General features: G+C 33.5%; 2 long non-coding RNA genes across 6 annotated transcripts in view; one reads left to right on the forward strand and one right to left on the reverse strand.

The window, feature by feature from the left end:
• The first annotated feature begins 1784 nt into the window (after positions 1–1784).
• The window catches only part of LOC127735054 (uncharacterized), a 139439-nt gene continuing 126371 nt past the window's right edge, over positions 1785–14852 (forward strand). The window contains exon 1 of the long non-coding RNA XR_007997989.1: positions 1785–2123. This is a non-coding gene — a long non-coding RNA (uncharacterized LOC127735054). The remainder of the gene's footprint in view (positions 2124–14852) is intronic.
• The window catches only part of LOC127735053 (uncharacterized), a 92626-nt gene continuing 82736 nt past the window's right edge, over positions 4963–14852 (reverse strand). For 2 of the 5 annotated variants that reach the window (XR_007997987.1, XR_007997984.1), the window contains exons 2-8: positions 14628–14819; positions 13709–13795; positions 10159–10936; positions 9286–9485; positions 7215–7993; positions 6403–6471; positions 4963–5637 (exon numbers count right to left, since the gene is read on the reverse strand). This is a non-coding gene — a long non-coding RNA (uncharacterized LOC127735053). The remainder of the gene's footprint in view (positions 5638–6402; positions 6472–7214; positions 7994–9285; positions 9486–10158; positions 10937–13708; positions 13796–14627; positions 14820–14852) is intronic. The other 3 variants (XR_007997986.1, XR_007997985.1, XR_007997988.1) reach the window with 3 other exon arrangements.

The following is a 14852-nucleotide window of genomic DNA, read 5'->3' on the forward strand; positions in this document are numbered from 1 at the left end:
AAATGCTGCCGGATTCGCAGGTTGTTGTGCAAATTCTGTACTTTTATTTCAATGAACTCTCTGTCTGATAAACGTCGCCAGTAAACCGACATTTGGTTCTGCAATTATTTATTTCCCTCGAAAATGATAATGGATTTTTTTCCACATTATCAAAGTAAATCAAAATTTAAATAATTTGAATTCAATTTCTTCAACTTGCCAGGTCAATATTATTAAAGAAACATTCACAGCTCACGCAGGAGTATCAAAACACCCACAATGTGTGTGCATTTCTCATTTAAATGGTAATCTCACTAATCTGTAACCATAAACTTTAACATGATGCAATTCAGGCTAAGGACAGGATGTCCTGATTGATGCACAAAAACTATTGTAACAGGGCAACTAAATGATTTCTGGTTCTTGCGTGTTTAAATTAAAATATTTTGATTATTACCTTTGCTTGCCGGTTTAATCTGTTTCAGAAAAGATACTAAATATAACTACACCCTCATAAGAGTAAGGGTTTATACATGTAAATAATTGTTATCCGACCAATGCTCCGATTTTGTGTACCTTTAGTAGTTCAATCTTTGCTTAAAAGAGGGGCGAAAGATACCAGAGGGACATTCAAACTCATAAATCGAAAATAAACTGACAACGCCATGGCTAAAAAAAAAAAAAAGACAAACAAACAGTAGTACACAAAACACAACATAGAAAACTGAAGACTAAGCAACACGAACCCGACCAAAAACTGGGGATGATCTCAGGTGCTCAAGGGCGGATCCAGCCATTTCTGAAAGGGGGTCCCAACCTAGGATAAGGGGGGGGGGGGGTCCAACTATATGTCCCCATTCAAATGCATTGATCGTCCAAAAAAGGGGGTTCCAACACCCGGAACCCTCCCCCTGGATCCGCCACAGGGTGCTCCGGAAGGGAAGGCAGATCCTGCTTCACATGTGGCACCCGTTGTGTTGCTCATGTTACTACAAACCCGGTAAATAGTCTAATAAAGGGAACGGGATTGTAGTTCCGACAGTAGGAACATATCCGCTATCATCTGTGAAACGGTTATTCCATAATGGTCAACTAACTCGTGATGTCGTCCGTAAAATTTATGAAGGGATGATTTCAACTTCACCATTTGGAACTCTTGGTTTAATAGCTTCATTGTGAGCAGCAACCCTCCATCAAGGAAATCATGATAGGAAATACAAGCCCGGGAATTTCGTATCAATTTGGAGATATATACTCCGTATTCAGGCGCTGCGGGAATGTTTCTACATAGAAATGGAAAGTTCACAATTGGGAAACTGAAATCATCTCTTTTTGTAGTAAAGTTTTGTTTTCAACCGACCCTCATTGTCAATTTCTAGATGTCAGTCAATTTGGTACAGTTGGTCCCCATGGGAATGCCGATAGTTTGTAGAAAACACGTCCTCCAAACGTAACAAATATGTTGTCAATCAAGAAATCAAGCATCTTGATAATGTCAGTATCAGAGAATTGTTTGTTTGAATCAGAGTGATTTTTTACAGAGTAGGATTTATCCCTCCCTAAGACAAGATACTTGTATCTATGTTGGCCATTCTTTTTTATGAAACAAAGCAATACCAACTCTTTCAATTTGTCTTTAAGTTTGGAATGGGGAATACTTGTGTAAAGTGTAGAAAAGTCAAATATTTTAATACTGTTGAAAGATGAGAGTCTTAGATTGTATGTACTCTAAAAGATCTTTGAAATTTTTTAGTATCCACATCTGACTCACATCATAATAGTTCAATGTGTACTTCAAGTTTTATACGACCGCAAAAAAATTTTGCGGTCGTATATTGGTATGACGTTGGCGTCGTCGTCGTCGTCGTCGTCCGGCGTCGTCGTCGTCGTCGTCGTCGTCCGGCGTCGTCGTCGTCGTCCGAAGACACATTGGTTTTCGCACTCTAACTTTAGTTTAAGTAAATGGATCTCTATGAAATTTTACCATAAGGTTCAATACCACAAAAGGAAGGTGGGGATTGATTTGGGGGGTTATGGTACCAACAGTTAAGGGGCCAAAAAGGGGCCAAAAAATAAGCATTTTTGTAACTTCCAGACATAACTTGTGTGTTAGTGTATGGATCTCTCTGACATTGTACCACAAGGTTCCATATCACAAAGGGAATGCTGGGATTATTTTGGGGGTAATTGCCTCCAAATTTTAGGAATAAGGGGCCAAAAAGGGGCAAAAAACAAGCATTTTTCTAGTTTCATGACAATAACTTGTGTGTAAGTGTATGGATCTCTCTGACATTGTACCACAAGGTTCCATATCACAAACGGAAAGCTGGGATTGATTTTGGGGGTTATTGCCTACAAATTTTAGGAATTAGGGGCAAAAAAGCTTCAAAAAACAAGCATTTTTCTAGTTTCATGACAATAACTTGTGTGTAAGTGTATGGATCTTTATGAAATTGTACTACAAGGTTCCATATCACAAAGGAAAAGCTTTAATTGAGTTTGGGGGTAATTGCCCAAAACGTTTAGGAATAAGGGGCCAAAAATAAGCATTTTTTTAGTTTCCAGACAATAACTTGTGTTCAAGTGTATGGATCTCTCTGAAATTGTACTGCAAGGTACCATACCACAAAGGGAAGGCTGGGATTGATTTTGGGGGTAATTGCCTCAAAATTTTAGGAATAAGGGGCATAAAGGGGCAAAGAACAAGCATTTTTCTAGTTTCAGGACAATAACTTGTGTGTAAGTGTATGGATCTTTATGAAATTGTACTGCAAGGTTCCATATCACAAAGGGAAAGCTGGGTTTGAGTTTGGGGGTAATTGCCCTAAACGTTTAGGAATTTGGGGCCAAAAAGGGGCCAAAAAAAAGCATTTTCTAGTTTCCAGACAATAACTTGTGTTCAAGTGTATGGATCTCTCTGAAATTGTACTGCAAGGTACCATACCACAAAGGGAAGGCTGGGATTGAGTTTGGGGGTGATGAATCATAAGGGGGTTCAAAAAATTTGGGGAGGGATTTTTTTTTGTTTTTTTCTTTAAAATTTTCCATTTTGAATTGGTTATTTCTGATTTATATATAAAAGCAAATAATAATGATATGGTTTGAATAGGTAAATTAAAAATTTTTAAGTTCTTAGACCACATTCATTCTGTGTCAGAAACCTATGCTGTGTCAAATATTTAATTACAATCTAAATTCAGTGCTGTATCAAGCTTGAATGTTGTGTCCATACTTGCCCCAACTGTTCAGGGTTCGACCTCTGCGGTCGTATCAAGCTGCGCCCCAGCGGAGCATTTTATTAGCTTATAAATCTCTAACGAGAACACTTTATAATAAACGCCAAATTGCGGTCGTATCAAGCTGCGAGATTGTTTAAGGCTTTTGTAGTTAATAATTTAAACAATGCTCTAGTATCATCAACTGCATTGTGTGCACAATAGTTTTCACCAAGAAGTTCTGACACCAATGAAGTTTGAGAATATGATGGTAATCCTGGCATTATTTTCTTAAATAACTCCATGGTGTCTATGAATCCACATATGTGAGATGGAAACTCATTCCACATCAGATTTGCCTTTAAAGAATGGTACAAAACATGGCAATCAAAGTGTTTGATGTTGTGTCCTACAAGAACTGGCTTGGATGGATATTTGGAAAGAAATGTTATAAAATCAGTGAGAGCTTCATGTGGTAATTTGTACGAAACAGGTTGTAAATTATAAAACATCTGATTTGCAGAAACAGTAATTTTCATATGACCGCAAAAAATTTTTGCGGCCGTATATTGGTTTGACGTTGGTGTCGTCCGAAGACACATTGGTTTTCGCACAATAACTTTAGTTTAAGTGAATGGATCTCTCTATGAAATTTTACCATAAGGTTCAGTACCACAAAAGGAAGGTTGGGATTGATTTTAGGGGTTATGGTACCTACAGTTAATGAATTAGGGGCCGAAAAGGGGCCAAAAATAAGCATTTTTGTAACTTCCAGACAATAACTTGAGTGTTAGTGTATGGATTTCTCTGACATTGTACCACAAGGTTCCATATCACAAAGGGAATGCTTGGATTGATTTTGGGGGGTAATTGCCTCAAAATTTTAGGAATTAGGGGCAAAAAAAGGGGCAAAAAACAAGCATTTTTCTAGTTTCATGACAATAACTTGTGTGTAAGTGTATGGATCTTTCTAAAATTGTACTACAAGGTTCCATATCACAAAGTGAAAGCTGGAATTGACTTTGGGGGCAATTTCCCAAAACGTTTAGGAATAAGGGGCCAAAAAAAAGCATTTTTCTAGTTTCCAGACAAGGATCTCTCTGAAATTGTCTTGCAAGGTACCATATCACAAAGGGAAGGCTGGGATGGATTTTGGGGGTAATTGCCTCAAAATTTTAGGAATTAAGGGCCAAAAAGGGGCAAAAAACAAGCATTTTTCTAGTTTCAGGACAATAACTTGTGTGAAAGTGTATGAATTTTTATGAAATTGTACTACAAGGTTCCATATCACAAAGGGAAAGCTGGGTTTAAGTTTGGGGGTAATTGCCCTAAACGTTTAGGAATTTGGGGCCAAAAAGGGGCCAAAAAACAAGCATTTTTCTAGTTTCCAGACAATAACTTGTGTTCAAGTGTATGGATCTCTCTGAAATTGTACTGCAAGGTACAAATGTACCATACCACAAAGAGAAGGCTGGGATTGAGTTTGAGGGTGATAAAACATAAGGGGTTCAAAAAATTTGGGGGGATTTTTTTCTATTTTAAGACTTTTATAATGTATTTAAATTGGTAATTATGGTTGCAAACTCCATTGGAAATTTATATTGACATGAGATTATGACCATATCTTGAGGGAAAGAATTTTTTTTGGAAAAACGGGGGGGGGGGGTCAATACGCAACAGCATACCGATAGTGTATTTCACAAAAGCAAAAAACAGGGGGGGGGGGATTTTTTTGGGGGGGGGGATTTTTTTTTGGGGGGGGGGTCAATTTTGCAACAGCATATAGTGTATTGCACAAAAGCAAAAAATTGAATATAAATTCAAATCATATAACCAATTCTAAGTTCTTTGACTACAGTTATTCAGTGTCAGAAACCTATTATGTGGGGCAATATGCGCAATTGTTTCTCCAATAGGCGGTAATGGTAACGTTTTCTTCTGTAACTCAGTCCATATTGTAAACTTGGATATGTATGATGGCTCGTTTCAAAGCTGAGACATTTTCACATATGTAGTTAAATTTTCGAGGTACAAAGTTTGATTTATTTTTCCGTTAATTAGCATACCCCAAAAATCCTTTCGTGATGCGGCTCTTCCTGGTAAAAAATCCCTTTTTTCACACAATAAATTCTTTGAAAATTTAATACTTTGAATACATTTAATGATTCAATAGTTTTTACACATTTATTCTATGGTCCTCTACTTTCCAAATCAACACAAATGGTTAAGTAAGCTCTGTCACTTGTTAAAAATAGAAACATGTCCAATATCAATACACAGACTCAGAGATTTTTTGTTTACACACAAATTTATGTTCCTCAATTTGAGGCTCATTATGGATATTGACCCATATTGAACTCCATAGTTCTGATTTTTCCCAATATTCCTGTGTAATCTTCATCGGTATGACTTTCTGAATAAAACTGTGAGTTTTTGTCCATTTCTGAAAGAAAATAAAGTTGTTTCAGCACTATAAGGCAATGATCCTTTTATCCCTATATTCATTAATTTTGAGTTCAATGTGTAAGTATAATATTGATTTCTTCCAGTATATCTTCACAAGTCGCAATATAGATAAAATATCTAATGATAACCTTTAATTACAATATAAAGACCCTGTTAAAGCATTTAATAAAATTTCTGATGTCTAAAAGTGTATTTTGACTGAGAAATTATGCAAAAATGTAGATTTCATCCAAAAACTTTAAAAAATACTAAATAATTTTTGCCACTGGAAATCTGGTATTTTCTACCTTAAAAACCACTCTAAAATGGTGTGAATGTCATATTTATCATATAATTAAAGCGCAATGAAGTGCAAATTTTCAAAACTTGACCTTTCACATAATTCTATTTAAATAAAAAGGTTTTTTCGAATGTATTGCAGTATAAACCCTTTATCAGTGAGAACTGCCCATAAGCTTTTAAGTAAACATTATGACATCACACGTATTATGATGTCATTAAATAGCGACTGATAAAAATAATGCTAAGCATAGTTTGCTGTGTTACATAATGAACAGTTGCCTCAGGTTTAAAGTCAAAATGTTGAGTCGAAAAGATCAGTAACTAAGCATTTTTGTATAATATCAAGACCATAGCAACAGTTTTCATATCAGCATATTTTCATTACCCTGACTGTAATTTCAATTGCATAAAAACCATAAATAAACAATTTAGAGCTTGCCTAATAAAACAAAATGCTTACCAGTAATTCAGAACTTTTTAAAACCTCTTATTTGCCATCTCAGGTTAAACTGGAATGATATGTCTGAAACTAAAATAAGACAAAAAATTTACTCAGGTTGTGTTATCATTTCATTTAAATACAAACTGTATAATTGAGAGGGAAAATTCAAATCCTTGAAAGTTTTATCACAAATAAAGAGATTCTTCTCTCTTGTGGCTTCACAACCTTCATTTTAACCTTTTTTTATGAGGAGCAATCAGTAGTAGCTTAATAGCAGAATAGGTGAAGCACTTTGTTTTTAGAAGATTTGACCCTCCCCTTTTTCACTGAGAAAAGACACTATCTTGTGTTTTGTTACTGTGCATTAAAATATATAGCAATTTGTGCTTTTCTTAAAATATGTTTGTCTGTTTAATTGCATGTTTTAGTGACCAGCTGCTAATTAATGGTCAAATTATTGGTGTAAAACAATGTACGTACGTATCACTATCAAATTATATATTCGTCCGAAGCGTGTTATTTCCCTTGATTATCAGCTATTCCTGTAGCATGTGTAGACTGGAATGATAATGACATAACAATGTCTTTAGTGTGTCATGTTGACTTACAATTTAACAATATTAAATCTTTCCAAAAGAAGTTAGTCCCTTTTTCATGTCAATAACATGTGCCAGCGTCTGATGTAAACACAGTTTTTATTGTGCCAAAAAGAAGTACTTCAGCCCCGTGCCAGTAATACATTTCAAAAGCGAAAATTGTTGCCGATCTTTATAAATAATGTTAATCTAAAACCAGCTGTGATGGCTAGGTATTTATAAAAAACGACTAACCTTCATTTTCACAATTTTCTCTGGTGTACAAGATGCAATCATTCATAAATCAGTCTGACAACTTCAAATATACAGTCTTATAAATTGGGGCAATATGCGCAATTGTTTCTCCATAGGCGGTAATGGTAACGTTTTCTTCTGTAGCTCAGTCCATATCATAAACTTGGATATGTATGATGGCTCATTTCGAAGCCGAGACATTTTCACATATGTAGTTAAATTTTCGGGGTACGAAGTGTGATTCATTTTTCCGTTAATTAGCATACCCCGAAAATCCTTTCGTGATGCGGCTCTTCCTGGTAAAAAATCCCTTTTTTCACACAATAAATTCTTTGAAAATTTAATACTTTGAATACATTTAATAACTCCATAGGTTTTACACATTTATTCTATGGTCCTCTACTTTCCAAATCAACACAAATGGTTAAGCTCTGTCACTTGTTAAAAATAGAAACATGTCCAATATCACTCCACAGAGATTTTTTGTTTACACACAAATTTTGTGTTCCTCAATTTGAGGTGCATTAGGGATATTGACCCATGTGTCAAATAATTATTTACAATCCAAATTCAGACCTGTATCAAGTGTGAATATTGTGTCCATTTTTGCCCCAACTGTTCAGGGTTGGACCTCTGCGGTCGTATCCAGCTGCGCTCAGCGAAGCATTTTATTGTAATTTCGGAGGCCTGTATTGAGATAGGTTGGTTTGGAAAGATGTAACTGCTAAATTCGGTATTGTTTGAAGTTGCAGCAATCTGTATTACATCTGATGTTCTATCTGGAAAAAAAAATTAGTTTAGTTTTTCATTATTTCAATATTTCTCAATAAATACAAAATATGTTACCTGCTAATTCAATAGTTTTAGCAATGTATGGGTTAATCTTATCACCAAAATGAACCGAAAAGGAAAAGAAAAAAACTTATTATTTTTTTCATGATTTATTATTCTAATATTGCGTTTACAATATCTAATGTTCACTTTTCTTAAGTTTTTCATGTGAGGGTCTGTTAAAGCCTCCTGTGTGATATAGGTTATTTTCATTGTTGAAGTCTGCCTATAATTGCCTACTTTCACTTCATTTGAACTTTAGGTGAATACAGTCTCATTGGCAATCATACCACATCTCCATACTTTCATATAGACAGTTTAAGAAATTTGTATGGGCAATTTTCCTGCTGTGATATACATTTATCTCTACCTTTAATATTTGAGTGAAATCATATAATAGTATTACTTCAAAAAGAAGAATGAAAAGCTGGTTCCATGTGCAATAACCAATATACAATGTATAAACCGGTAAGCATATAAAGTTTTCATATATAATTTACTATAAAACCCCATTTAATTTAAGTTTTTTTTTAGTAAAATGTTATGCTATAACTATAAGGCAGAGCGGATATTTGCCATTAAGAGAGTTTTTAGTAGATAATATTTGTACATGAGAATAATTTTTCTATATATTTATATATTAACAACTTAAATAGGCTGGTAGTTTCTAAATCAAAGACTACCAGTGGAGCTGTAGAAATATCTATCGGTATACATAAAGATGCATTCATTGGAGCAGGGATTTCTTCATTTAACTTCTCATTGTTAATTCCTATAACACATCAAGTTTTTTAAAAACAAAATTGCAGATTTTGATTGTTATATATGGTGTAAAATGTGTTTGTACAAAAGTAAATGAAACATCAAATGTTTAAAGTATGTTCAATTTTATAACTTTGATAATGCTTATTGCATATCATGCATCAATCTTAAAGACCAAAAAAGGGGCCCTCCGCTAATCAATTATAAGTACGAAAGACAGAGAATGAAGTTTAAAAATGATACTTTGGTTAAATTTGCAATAAGTTAAATGAAGTCAAAGTTTAAATTCCAAGACATTTTAAAAAGTTAAGGATGTACTTAGGTAAAATTAAAAAAATCAAATATTTAAAATTGATACTTTAAGTCAGAAGAGCAATAGTTAAGGGAGCTACCATTTGATTTTTATGGGGGGCTAGGATGAAATTAGGAAAAAAGGCAGGACAGAAGTTTTGAGTAAAAAAAATGCAATTAGATTTACCTATTTCACTTTCATAAATTCTTCCTTCTCTCAATTCAACTTCGGTACTTTTTACTGATCTTTCTTTTTTTAAGATTGATTCTTCTTTTTTTGTGCTGCTTTGTTTTGGCTCTTTCAGATTTTTTATCCCTCTTTCTATTCAATCGTATAGCCCTCTTGATAGTCTCATTCCCAGGTGACAATCCAGCTGCTTCACTAACCTTAAAAATAAATAAATTATAACAACATGTATAAATTCAATATGAGGATGGTCTTAACAGTTATTTAAGAATTGACTATTCCTTTTTGTTGCCAAGTTTTATTTTGATGTAAAAGCATTGATCAAAGCACATTTTTCATGAAGCACTTTAGACTTTTATACCCTATAAAACTACAAAAATAATGAAGAAGGAACAAGGATGCGAGATTTTATTGCTGTGTTGAAGACCCATTAATGGACTTTGGCTGTTTTCTGCTTTGGTTAGGTTTGCTGTCTGTTTAACACATTCCCCATTTCAATTCTAAATTTTATTTCTTAAAATTACATTTCACATTTAAAATATACTTTTTGTATAGTGAAATAACAAATTTCCCTTATTTTGTTTTGAAACATTAGGGAGCAACCATTGAACTTCAAGGGGGGGGGGGGGGGGGGTGGTGTGTTATGGCCTGTTGTTTGAGTCAAGGGGATTATGGTCTGTTGTTTGAGTCAAAAAATATTTCGTGCAAAGCAATTTTTTTTTACTTTTTGACGCTGATAATCAAAATTTTTTTGAAAATCTGGATTCAGAATTTTTTTGTCATCTGCTTGAACAGAATATATTTTTCATCAAACTTGGGATCAGAATATTTTTTTTTGGAAAAAACCATATAAGTATAATTTGCAAATATTACCTTTGACACATAACCATATCCCTCATTTTTTGGTAAGACTGCTGCACTGACACAATAATTTAAATTTGAGGAACCAGAATAATGCTTATTTTTTGCTGCTTTGGTTGAGACCGTATGGTTAAAGCTATCTGACAGTTTCTTTGATTGGCTTTCAATTTTTCCCAGAAACAATTTCTCTAGATCAGCTTTGAGGCTATCAGATGTCAAGTCCTTTCTGAAGGGTAAGTTTGTGTGCCTATATGATGCTCTGTCTTTTAGATAACCACACCATTTCATATCACAGGTTTGGTGTTTCCCATACATATGGTCAATTCTCCCTCTGACTCCTTTTTCAATTTTTTCTGGACTGCCTTGGTTTTGTGCCAACATATAAGAATAATTCTTGGTAATTGCATTTATTACCATTGGCAACAACTCCTTTTGCTTTGGTTTTAGGCTGTACAGCTTTTTGGTGATATTTATGATTATATGATTTCTATCACTGGTTTTTACCATTTTAGAATTTGGAAGAAGTTTCTTTGCCCTGTCAAACCCAACAGAATCGTCATCACCTGCCAGTTCATTAATTTCAATATTTTGCTCATGTACATCCTTCACCAACTGTACTACCATGTCTGGTTCCATGTCCTTTGCTGCCCTTGACCAGTTTTTTTTACAATTGTGTGGTATAGGTGGTCTTCCCTTCTTTTGTGCATTCCGACATATATACGGCAGCTGGATATTCTGAGGGTGTGATGCACAATTTTCCCTGTTTTTTCTCCTATCACTGATGCCACACCTGAAAAGTTAAATGTATATGCTAATGCAAGTAAGTGTAAATATGGAGTAATCATGTTGCTATACTAGTAATTCAAATTGATTGTGTAATAATTCTTATATGATTTGCATATCTATAAATACTTGAATTGGATTGGTCAATTAGAATTTTTCTCTTGGTTTACACTTAGATTAACCATGTTTCCGAAACTAATTTTGTAATCTATTCATGCGCGATACACATGCTTGCAGGGATCCCGTGACTTTCAGCAAATTGAGATTAAAAAACAAATTTGGCTTAAAGGGGCACTAGCTGTCAAATTCATGTTCACCGATTTGACTCAAATTCTCATATTTGATTTATAACAATGCAAAACATTTATCCAAATTATAAAAAATCTAAAATAAACAATATTCCGGGCATGGGCTCGATAATATGTAGCTTCGTTTTGTGTTATTTTAGTCTAGATGCCATCTAATTACTTGTCGAGTTGACCCCCGAAGATCTCTGATTGCCAAATAAGCGATATAAACATAAATAAAGATATAAATAGATAGCAGAATCGTGCATTTGGATTTTTCTAGGTCTGTTTAATTTCATATTATAGATTAAAAATATCTGTTAATCATCGTTTTTACCTGTTAGGAATGATTTTTTGTGGATCGAATCAGTCAATCAAATGATTTACCTTTGTTTCACTTTCAATGTTGACATTCTTTTCCTTTAAATAATTGAACACGCACAATGCATGCGGTATCCATCTCTAGCCAAGGGGTTAAATTGAAGTTCACATGAATACGGATTCAATGAGGTCGAATTATTCACTTGCAAGTGAATAATTCATCCTCACTGTTTCTTAGCTTATTTTGACAAAATTGAACCATACTGGCTGCTAAAAGGGATATATTATTTCACTATTTCACTTTCATTAATGATTGAACAAAAAAAAACGTATTTTATATTTTTTATACATCTCGTAGCTAGTGCCCCTTTACGAATTATAAGGATTAAACACATTTTTTTAGAGGTTATTGATGTGTAAACCCGGGCTCTTACTCACAAACTTTACATAAAAGTCCTTTGCACTTTTATTCAGATTGTGAGTTAATCGCCCCCGTTACATATCAATAACCTCTAGAAAAAATGTGTTTAATCCTGTAATAAAGGCGCCAACCTCATTTTGCCTAATTTTAGTAAAAACCACTTTTTGTCGGAATAAAAGACAGAAACAATATATTTCGTTGAGTATTGCATTAGACATAAGGTAAACTTACTTTGAGATAGTAAAATACACGATCTACAGCTGCAAAGTTTAGAATGGAATACAAAAAGGAGCCAAAAACAAGCATTTTTGTTGTTTCGGGACAATAGCTTGTGTATAAGTGTATGAATCTTTATGAAATTGTACCACATGGTTCCATACCTCAAAAGGAATGTTGGGATTTATTTTGGGGGGAAATGGCCTAAACCATTTAGGAATAAGGGGCCAAAAGGTGCAAACAAACTAGGATGTTCTGGTTGCCTGACAATTACTTGGAGTATAACTATAAGTCTATGGATCTCTTTGAAAATGTACCACAAGGATCCATACCAAAAAAGAAAGGTTGGGATTGATTTTGAGGTTTATGGCCCTAACATTTTAGGGAATAAGGCCAAAAACAATACTTTTCTGATACTTTGTATAAATTGCTTATTTCCTGGCCTATTTCCATGGGGTTTAAATCTAAGTCTTAAAAACTTGGGGTTGTTTAATAGAAAGAATCTGTGTATTTAGATTTTGGATTGTGATCCCGTGTGTAAATTGGTACACATTGAGGTCCAAAGGTCCCAATTTAACTTTGTTTGATTTTTTAAGAAATATAGATTTATTTGGGTTTTTTATATGGTGATTCTCATGTGTATTCAGATTTTTTATTTTGGGGCCAGTTTTCAAATAAGTCCACATTAAGGTCCAAAGGGTCCAAACATAAACTTTGATTTCAACAAATATTTAGTTCTTGAGTTTTTTTGATATGCCGAATCTGTGTATTTTTAGATTTTATGATTTTTCGGCCCTGTTTTGTAATTGGTCCACATTAAGGTCCAAAGGGTCCAAAATAAGAATTTGATTGATTTCAACAAATATAAATTTATGGGGTTCTATGATTTGCTGATTATTACCCTGTATTCATATTTTGGATTTTGTGTCCAGTTATCAAATTTGTCCGTATTTAGGTCCTAAAATACTCTCAGTTTGAATTCATCCATTATTGAAATCTTTTGGTTCTTTGATTTGCTGAATCAAACCATGTAGTTATATCTTTTATATAAATGGACCATAATCATGATAAAAGATAAATGACTATATGACTATTTTCACTCTGTGTCAGAACCTATGCTATGTCAAATATTTAATCACAATCCAGAATCAGAGCTGAATTGCACAATTAATAGAAATTTCATTTCAAGTAGATTCATATTTGATAATATAGATTAAAAGAAGGGAATTGCCACTTGAAAAGTCCTATTTAATTTTTTTCATATCTTAGACCACATTCATTCTGTGTCAGAAACCTATGCTGAGTCAAATATTTAATCACAATCCAAGTTCAGAGCTGTACAAAGCTTGAATTTGGTGTCCATATTTGCCCCAACTGTTCAGTTTTTGACATCTGCAGTCATACGAAGATGAGCATTTTATAACTAGTATGATTTTTTTTTTTTTTAAATATTTGAATATTTGTACACTTGCCTTTAATGCATGCACATTTTTTTGTTTTTGTTTTTATAAGAGCACTATGATTTTATATGTACCTGACAAACTATTGTAAGCCCTTCCAGAACCTTTCTTCTGCCAACAAGTGTCTGTGGATGCATTAATACCTGCTTGTTCATTACCTTCTGTAAAAAAAGGTTAAATTCATAATACTGGAAAATATGTATTTAAAAACAGATCTCCAGCCCTAAAAACATGAACCAAAAGGTAAAACTTAACTACAGTCATTTAAGCATGAAATAAATACCAAAGTTGCCCAAGTGTTGTAGAGATTAATTGTCCTTAATACATGAGGACTGTAGCTGAGAATTATCATTGATTTATTATGAAATGTTTTCAGAGAAATAAACCTAAACACACAACTCAACCATGAAATTAAGGTGATAGTGACACTAAGATTTAGGTATATATAAAAAGGTATAGAAATAGAAATACTTTAATAATCTAATTATGGAGCCTAGCAGATTTTAAATTTCATACCATTATTACAATGATTTTTCTTATGACAATGAAATAATAATGAAATAAATTACAACACAATAGAACAATGAATAGTTGTTGCCTGCACATGGAAGAGAAAAGTTAATAGGGGAGCCATTCAAAAAATATTTAAGGATTATTTCCCTTTGAACTATATCTAATAATTTTTGAAGATATAAATTGCTCTGAGTTGGATAAAAAAGAAGCCCACACTGATTAGATATAAGGGTAGGTTTCTCCCATGTACATGCAACAACCAATTACTAAATATCTATGCATATAATATTTAAATTGCAAGAATTGGATTAGCACCTTTTACACATATTTTAGGCATTAACGTTAACATATACATGTCAATATATAAAATGACATTTGTAAAATATGTGTGCCATTGTATGTACAATGTACATGTATATGCAAATGACAGGATCAGGCCTATTTTTTTATAAAATTATTATATTTAATTTTCATTCAAACCTGCATCAATGGTCATGGACTTGAAAGCTTCGTCAAGTAAAAACTTCCTTTCTGAAGCATTTGCCTGACACTCTGTTATGTCTCCAACTTCATTTTCTCTTGACTTTAGTGACTTATGATGAGGACAATGGACATTCATGGCAGCTAGCAAATTATTCAGCTGCGTTTCTGCTATGCCTGCATGAATCATACCTGATAATATAAAAACATACAAAAAAATAAATG

Source organism: Mytilus californianus, unplaced genomic scaffold (assembly GCF_021869535.1).
Source record: "Mytilus californianus isolate M0D057914Y unplaced genomic scaffold, xbMytCali1.0.p SCAF_3, whole genome shotgun sequence".
NCBI classification, from domain to species: domain Eukaryota; kingdom Metazoa; phylum Mollusca; class Bivalvia; order Mytilida; family Mytilidae; genus Mytilus; species Mytilus californianus.